General features: G+C 42.5%; 1 protein-coding gene across 1 annotated transcript in view; it reads left to right on the top strand.

The window, feature by feature from the left end:
- The window catches only part of sardh (sarcosine dehydrogenase), a 71,074-nt gene that overhangs the window by 43 nt on the left and 63,531 nt on the right, over window positions 1-7,500 (top strand). The window contains exons 1-2 of the mRNA XM_063210772.1: window positions 1-130; window positions 634-769. The exon at window positions 1-130 is cut by the window's left edge and continues 43 nt beyond it. The gene's annotated coding sequence lies outside the window, so the exon portion shown is untranslated. The remainder of the gene's footprint in view (window positions 131-633; window positions 770-7,500) is intronic.

Raw genomic sequence — 7,500 nt, 5'->3', positions numbered from 1 at the left:
GTGCGTAAAGAGCGCTTCAGTATCTCGCGGCCGCAACTTGGAGTTAACTTTGTATCCACCACGCGCTCCATTCCGTGAGACCCTGCTGGCGTCTTCCGAAAGTGAAGCTTGGCAAATAACTAAATATCAGGTGAGAGACACATGTTTAACATTTGCAGCACATTCGCCTCTCTTGGAAACCAAACCGCCGTGAATGGCGCATAGTAATAATGCACATAGCAAAGTTGTATAAAGTAGAAGTAGAGGTAGGCCTACTCCTACAGATGTGGTTTCAACTTTGTAATACCATCCCATGAGTGTTGTAATTGCATGTTAGTAGCATAGGTCTATAGGTACACAGTGAAGACATTTTCAACACAGCCGCCTCTCGTAGAAACCAAACCAATGTGAATGGTGTACAGTAATGTAGCTACATAGTGAATAACTGCAGCCTATGCACAGCGCGACAGCTGGCTGTCTGTGACCTGATTTGACGGTTCATTGCAGAAATTACAGAATTCATCCGAGCATCAAAAAGCAAAGCGCCGAGTTGCTTCTGGAAAGCGAAGCCATGTTTACTGTAGGCTACTGGCTTTCTCAGCTAGCAGTGTGATGCATGGCTGTCTGTTTCTCTCTCTACTTTACTTCCTTTAGTTTTGCCGTGGGAGGGACGCGGGAGGGACGTTTTCATTCAGCAGGAGTAGGAGCTCTGCTTGTGGCTGCCTGCGTGTCAACTCGGTGTTGGGGCCAACTCGCTGAACTCAACTGAACACAGGACTTAATTAACCAGGTAGGCTACGGGCATAAACACACACATGCATTGTGCTCTTATGCATCATGTCAGACTTGCAACTTCAAGTTGAAGGAGAAAAAAAACGTTCCCTAGATTTTTCGGCGTGCGCGTGAACAGTCTGCTTTTTGTGCAGAAGTTTGGCTTTGCTCCACTCGACTCCAGTCACATTCTGCATTTGTCGAATGAGTAAAAACACGTGACCAATGCAAAATAGAACTACATTTTGGGTTTAGGATAGTAGTTTTCATCTTTCGTGTGTTGTTGTAGTAGTAGGCGCTGATTAGCCCATAAACACAACGCTTTGATGAAGCTTGATCAGAAGGAAGAGAGTGAGCCTTTGGATTGGCTATTGTATAACATCAACATTGTGTGGGTTCATAGGAGGAGATGACTCGTCGATTCTCCTGCGCAAGACACACACACAACGTTTCGTCTTGAATCGGTCATTTGGTGCATGCATGGGTTTTGTTTACAACCATGCTTACAACCGTGTATGACTATGACACGTGTTATTACAAAGTCGTATTAGGACACAAATAACATACATAACCGCCATTCCCGCCTCTGGTATTCTGGGTGTTGGGGAGTTTTTGGGGAGCCGTGATCTGTTTCCTTGGTCACCAGTAACTTGGCACCCCTGAACTCAGGCAGGGCAGGGGTGTCAGGAAGAGAGTTGTGTCTGTTTTTGGCACCCCACCGCTACTCTTGAGTAACCTCCTGAGATACCGAAACGGGGTCAAGAAGTTCTTGTGTTACACTGCACGGGATTGCAAAAGTAATTTCTGTGGTCAATCCTAGTGCTTTGGTGAATTTGCGCAGGGATCTCGAGTGCAGCGGTGTAACCTAATGCCTTGTTCTTATTGGGGATCACTAGCAATTCGTGTTGTTGGCCCTCCTTTTCAGAAGTTGAGCCCCCTTAGTGCCTCTCTCTCCACTCCGAGGTGAAGGAGGAATGTCGTTATTTCGGTTTTTGGCGGCGCAGAACACATCAGATGTAGCTTTTGGCGCAGCCAGCCGTGAGCATGGCTGTGAGACTTTCTGAGCAGGAGTTTACCCTCGCTCACAAGGGGGGGGGGGGGTGTTGGAGAGAGAGATGCAGCCTGTGGTATTCTGGCAGTGGTTCAGGCTCCGGACCTAAGCAGTTCAAACAGCCTTGAGGCGGTTGACCTGAACCTCCGACAGACGCGCATAACCAGGTCACTTTAGATAAGACGCCCGCCAGGTGTAGGCCCAGTTGCCCTTTCGCAAACAAACTTTTGATTTGATTGATTGACCTAATATGTTGCAGTTGAGATTACCGGTGAACACCATGGAAACAATATTGCCGTTGAGATATCGCATGCGCTACAGTGAGGTTGACTGCGCAAGTGGACTGTGTTGGCCAATCGGAAGCCTCCATTGAGTCCGCCCTGTCAACACGTGGTCCTGTTGTACATTCTATGCATGGACTGTATTTGGTATTAGCTTGGCATCTGTTATGCTAGTCGTTTTGAATTTGTGTCAATGGGCAGCATACAATCTGGAAATAAACCACTAAAAAAATGACATAGCCTACTCTCCCTTTAATGTAGTCTAATTTGTCTAATGTGGTAGAGTGGAGTAGCCTAACTGTATTGATCCCCAGGGGAAATTAAGGTGTCAAGTATCTTAGGCCTACATAAATACACAAATACACAGATGCCACCATGGACATATCAAGACACATATAACCCAGGAAATAGTTTGGGGAGGGAAATAAAAACTGTAGAAAAAATAAATAGGCAATTGCGCAAAAATGTAGAGGTGAAAACGGGTGCTGTCAGTGCACAGAAGAGGAGAGCTTCTAATCTCTATAATCATACTGTCATCAAAATCATAATGACCAAGTCTTAATATGTTACTTAAGGCTCTCGGTAACGTCAAAGCAATGTTGTTATGATGTGGTTGAGTATTTTCAGCAATGTGTGAATGGGCCCAGGTGGTAGTTAGGTTAAGTAGCCTACCCCAGGTGTTAGTGAAGTTGGCATGTTAGTGTGAGAGCCTATGTATCTGATTTGGGGGCCTGTGGGATTTGGATGTTAATTTTTGGAGACATTTATATCTTCATTCTATAGGGTCTAAGGAATGAAAAAAAAACATGTCTCCATTTTTTCTTTTGACTTTTAGTGCCTTTAACCCCTTAACATTCCTCGTGATTTGCCTGAAAAACGCCTGAAAAACCAATCCAAATTGAAATTGTAACTGTAACCCAGCCCTTTGTGCTATGGACAAAATAAGACCACTTTTGGAAAGCAGACATTCTGTAGTTATTTTATATTTAGTCAAATTCACTGTAAATTGTTCTGGTGAAATATGTAGATTAAGAAATTATTGTAATTTTTTTTTACATTTTTGTCCCTCACCTAAAAAAAATAAAAGTATATCTCTTAAACAGACCTTTTACTGCAAGGAAAGGGTTTACAGACAGAATGAAACAAAGGCAAGATGCTGTAAGAACTTTCATTTCAAATTTCATTACAATATCTCAAAATCTGTGCTCTCTACATGATTTTATATGTGGGTATGCCTAGGCGTTTTTCAAAGTACCATTTGGAGTCTCCAAATGGACATTTTTGGAGATGTATAGGTATGCTAATGGAAACATGCCACTACTTGTAATGCAACATCACAGATCAAAAAGTGATATATCTTTGGAAAGGCTACACTTTAGAGGATTGGATTACACTGTTAGAATACTCACAAAACCCTCATTGTTTGAAAACCCTGAATGAATAGAAAAAAAGGGGGGGGGGTGCATGCAATCTCAATTTTTGTACTTAAGATGTACACATTTCTGTCAATAGTGTAAGTGACTTGTACTGTATATGCATATAGCTCATGACAGTCTCAAGGAGCACAACACAGCCACAAGAGTCAAGTAAAGTCAAGTTAAGTGTACTTTAATATCAAAAATCTATGTAGCAGGAAAAGCATAAAAAATCTATTAGCACAGAAGTTTGAAATGGTGTTTGACCAATCTACAATGTGCAGTTACTAAACATACATAAGACATTGACAAAAATCACCCACACACACATACACTGCAGTTAAAAAAAGCATTCTAAATGTATTGAAATACTTTCTCTGACACATGCAATCATACCATAGTGATAGTATAACCACACACGCACACGCACGCACGCACACACACACACACACACACACACACACACACACACACACACACACACACACACAGACATGCAGTAGAAAACTAACATACTGATAAAACAAACAGCTTTTTCACACATTTTGAGGAAAACAACAAGACCCACCCACAGAAAACACCTCCCCCACCTCATGACCAGGCACTGTGTCTACCTGTTGATAGCGTGGAGAGGGCACTCACCAGGATCAACCTGCACAAAACAGCAGGCCCAGACAACATCTCTGGATGAGTGCTGAAAGACTGGGCTGAGCAACTAAAGCACGTCTTCACTGACATATTTAACACCTCACTAAAGCCACCTTCAAAGCCGCCACCATTATATCAGTGCCAAAGAAGTCATCCCCATCCTGCTTCGAAGACTACTGTCCTGTAGCACTGACCCCCATCACCTTGAAGTGCTTCGAATGGCTGGTCATGGCACACATCAAGTCTACCCTTCCACCCACCCTGGACCCCTACCAGTTCGCATATAGAGTCTGGCGCCCCCCTCTACACCCAGCCCTCACCTGGAAAAAAGAGTCATATCTGAGAATGCTGTTCATTGACTTTAGCTCAGCATTCAATGCTATCGTACCCCTAACAGCTGATATGCAAACTGAACAAACTGGGCCTCAGCACCTCCCTCTGCAACTGGCTGCTGGACTTCCTATGCCAGAAACCACAAAACCTCGGACACCATCGCACTGAGTACAGGAGCTTCACAAGGGTGTGTGCTCAGCCCTCTGCTCTTCACCCTGCTGACACAGGACTGCAAAACAACCCACACAATGCCAATCACCTGGTGAAGTTTGCCGACGGTACAACCCTGGTGGGTCTCATCTCCCATGGAGAAGAGACGCACTACAGGACAGAGGTGGATAGCCTGGCCAGATGGTGCAGCGACGACAACCTCCTACTGAACATCATTAAGTCAAAAGAGATCATGGTCAACTTCCAGAGAGGCCACAGACAACACCTGCTACTACGGTGCTGCTGTGGAGAGAGAGTGAGCAGCAGCACAAAATTCATTGGAGTGCACATCAGTGAAGACCTCTCCTGGACCACCAACACGTATCACATGCCAAAAAAAAGTTCAGCAAACGCCTCTACTTCCTGCGCAAACCGAGGCACACCAGTGCCCCACCAGCCGTTCAGGACCACCTTTACAGGGGACCATTGAGAGCATCCTTACCAGCTGCATCACTGTATGGGGCGGAAGCTGCACTGACTACAACAGGAAAGCCCTGCAGCGTATAGGGAATTCAGCTGGGAAGATCATCAATGCACCCCTCCCCTCCCTGCAAGACATCTACACCACCCGCCTTACCCGCAAAGCCCTCACAATCGTGAGCCACCCAGCACAGAACCTGATCAGCCTCCTGCCCTCAGGAGCCTATGGTCCAGATCCACCAGACTCACAAACAGTTGTATACAGCAGGCCATCAGGATGCTGACCTACCCCCCCCCCTGCCAACACTGACCACCACCACATCTTACACACATGCACACACAAACACACACGCACACATGCACAACATATGTTTATACAGTGATATGCAGCAAGATCAATAGTTCACTACTAATCCAGATCATATCCAGATTACACCTTAAAAACAAAACGTTCATGAAAGATCAGGGATTGTGATTTTAAATTACATGTTTCGTAAAGGAATAGCTCTAGATTTTCCACCACTTGAGCAACTTTTAAAGACAAATGAAATTGGGGAGAGACTAATCTTTGTAACTGGCTTTGACACAGACACAAACACAGACACACACACTGACACACTGACACACACACACACACACACACACACACACACACACACACACACACACAGACACACACACACACACACACACACACACACACACACACACACACACACACACACACACACACACACACACACACACTGTGTGCAGTGAGGGCACTCTGAGGGCACTCCCCAAATGCCATTTTTCCTCAAATTTGGGTGATTTTGAGATTGTTTCAGAATTTGTTCCATTTACATGTCTTCAAAATAATGACAGAAAAATGTCATTAAAAGTCTTTTGGTTGCTTATTTTGTGTAATTGTATGAGCACGACCATGAATTTGGCAAAATAGAGATTGATTTTTACATCAAACCCAAACATTCAACACATGTAAACAAAAGTATTGTTCTCTAAAGAAGGTGATATTATGGAACGTTATTGGCATACTTTTCCACAAAACACTAAATAAGACCTGGAAATCAGGACATAAAATCGAAGTTTTCAGAATTGTTTTTTTGTTTGTTTATTTATTATGCAAATTAGGCCCAAGTTCATGAAATATGCGCACAGGCGTCCTGAACATCAATCCATGGAATACCTAATTCTCTAATACTCAGATACACCAAACTTGGTAGACTTATTCATATCTACCCCGTTTCTGAGTATCAAAGGGTTTGTGGGTATGTCATTCATCCAATCCAATCCAAAACGTATTACACATTTTTCTCTAAATGCGATTTTATGACTTTTTTGTTGCATGGAAAAGGTGACATCTTACACAGACCTAACTTGGGGGAAACCTTCTTAGCCACCTACTGCAACTTTCTATAGAGGGGCTTGTTGATATCTCATTCACATCTTGAGTTAGAACAAGGTTTCTAAAAGAACATGGCGTTTTTTCATTTTTTTGGGACTTAGAACAGTATTTCATGATTTCTGGGCATACAAAAACAGATAGCCACAAACCCATCTGTAGAAAGTTGTATTTTGACTGTATTATCACAATGAGCCCACATGTTTAAGTCTGGCACCATCCAATGTGACTACAGTAGCTTTTAAAATGTAACCTAAATATGCGCATATTTAATGAGTTTTGGCCTGATATGCATAAAAATAAATACAATTCAGAAAACTTCCAAAACAAAAAATCTTCAGTTGTATGTCCTTAATAACTTGGAGAAGTTTCATAGTCCTTTCAAGTAATCTACATTTTTTGCCTATCTAGGTGTGCCCTCTCGTGCATCTATTGCAGTAAAATATCAAAATCAGGTGGGGGAAAGGTAAGAAACTGGGGGAAAAAAATGGAGACACATTTTTTCTCAAAGTTCAATGACTCTAGAACACATTTCAACTAGTCTCCAAAAATTAACATTGAAATCCCACAGAAATACATAGGCTCTCACACTATGTAGTAATTTTTATAGCAGACCTTCTGGAGTTGTGACTTCATATAGATGGGTTCTAATTTTTTGTTTTCCCCTGGCTGCATGAACCTGGCTGCGCACAACCCAACCTCCGATTGTTGGAAACTGCTGTCTGTCAAAAAATGTCTTGCCCCTCCTCACAACACCGTGTTTATAAACAAAAAAAAACCATGTATAGTTATGTTGTTATAACAGCATATAGTTAATGTTGTTATTCTATTCTATTCTAGTGCTGTTATAATTTTATATATTTATGCTATAGCCTAATATATTTAGTGCTTTTATAATTTTATATATTTATGCTATAGCCTAATATATTTAGTGCTGTTATAATTTGATATACTTATGCTATAGCTTAATATGTTTAATACACACACACA

This window comes from Engraulis encrasicolus, chromosome 11 (assembly GCF_034702125.1).
Source record: "Engraulis encrasicolus isolate BLACKSEA-1 chromosome 11, IST_EnEncr_1.0, whole genome shotgun sequence".
In the NCBI taxonomy this organism is placed as follows: Eukaryota; Metazoa; Chordata; class Actinopteri; order Clupeiformes; family Engraulidae; genus Engraulis; species Engraulis encrasicolus.
Note: the sequence above shows the minus strand (reverse complement) of the source record. Positions and strands in the feature narration are given on the sequence as shown.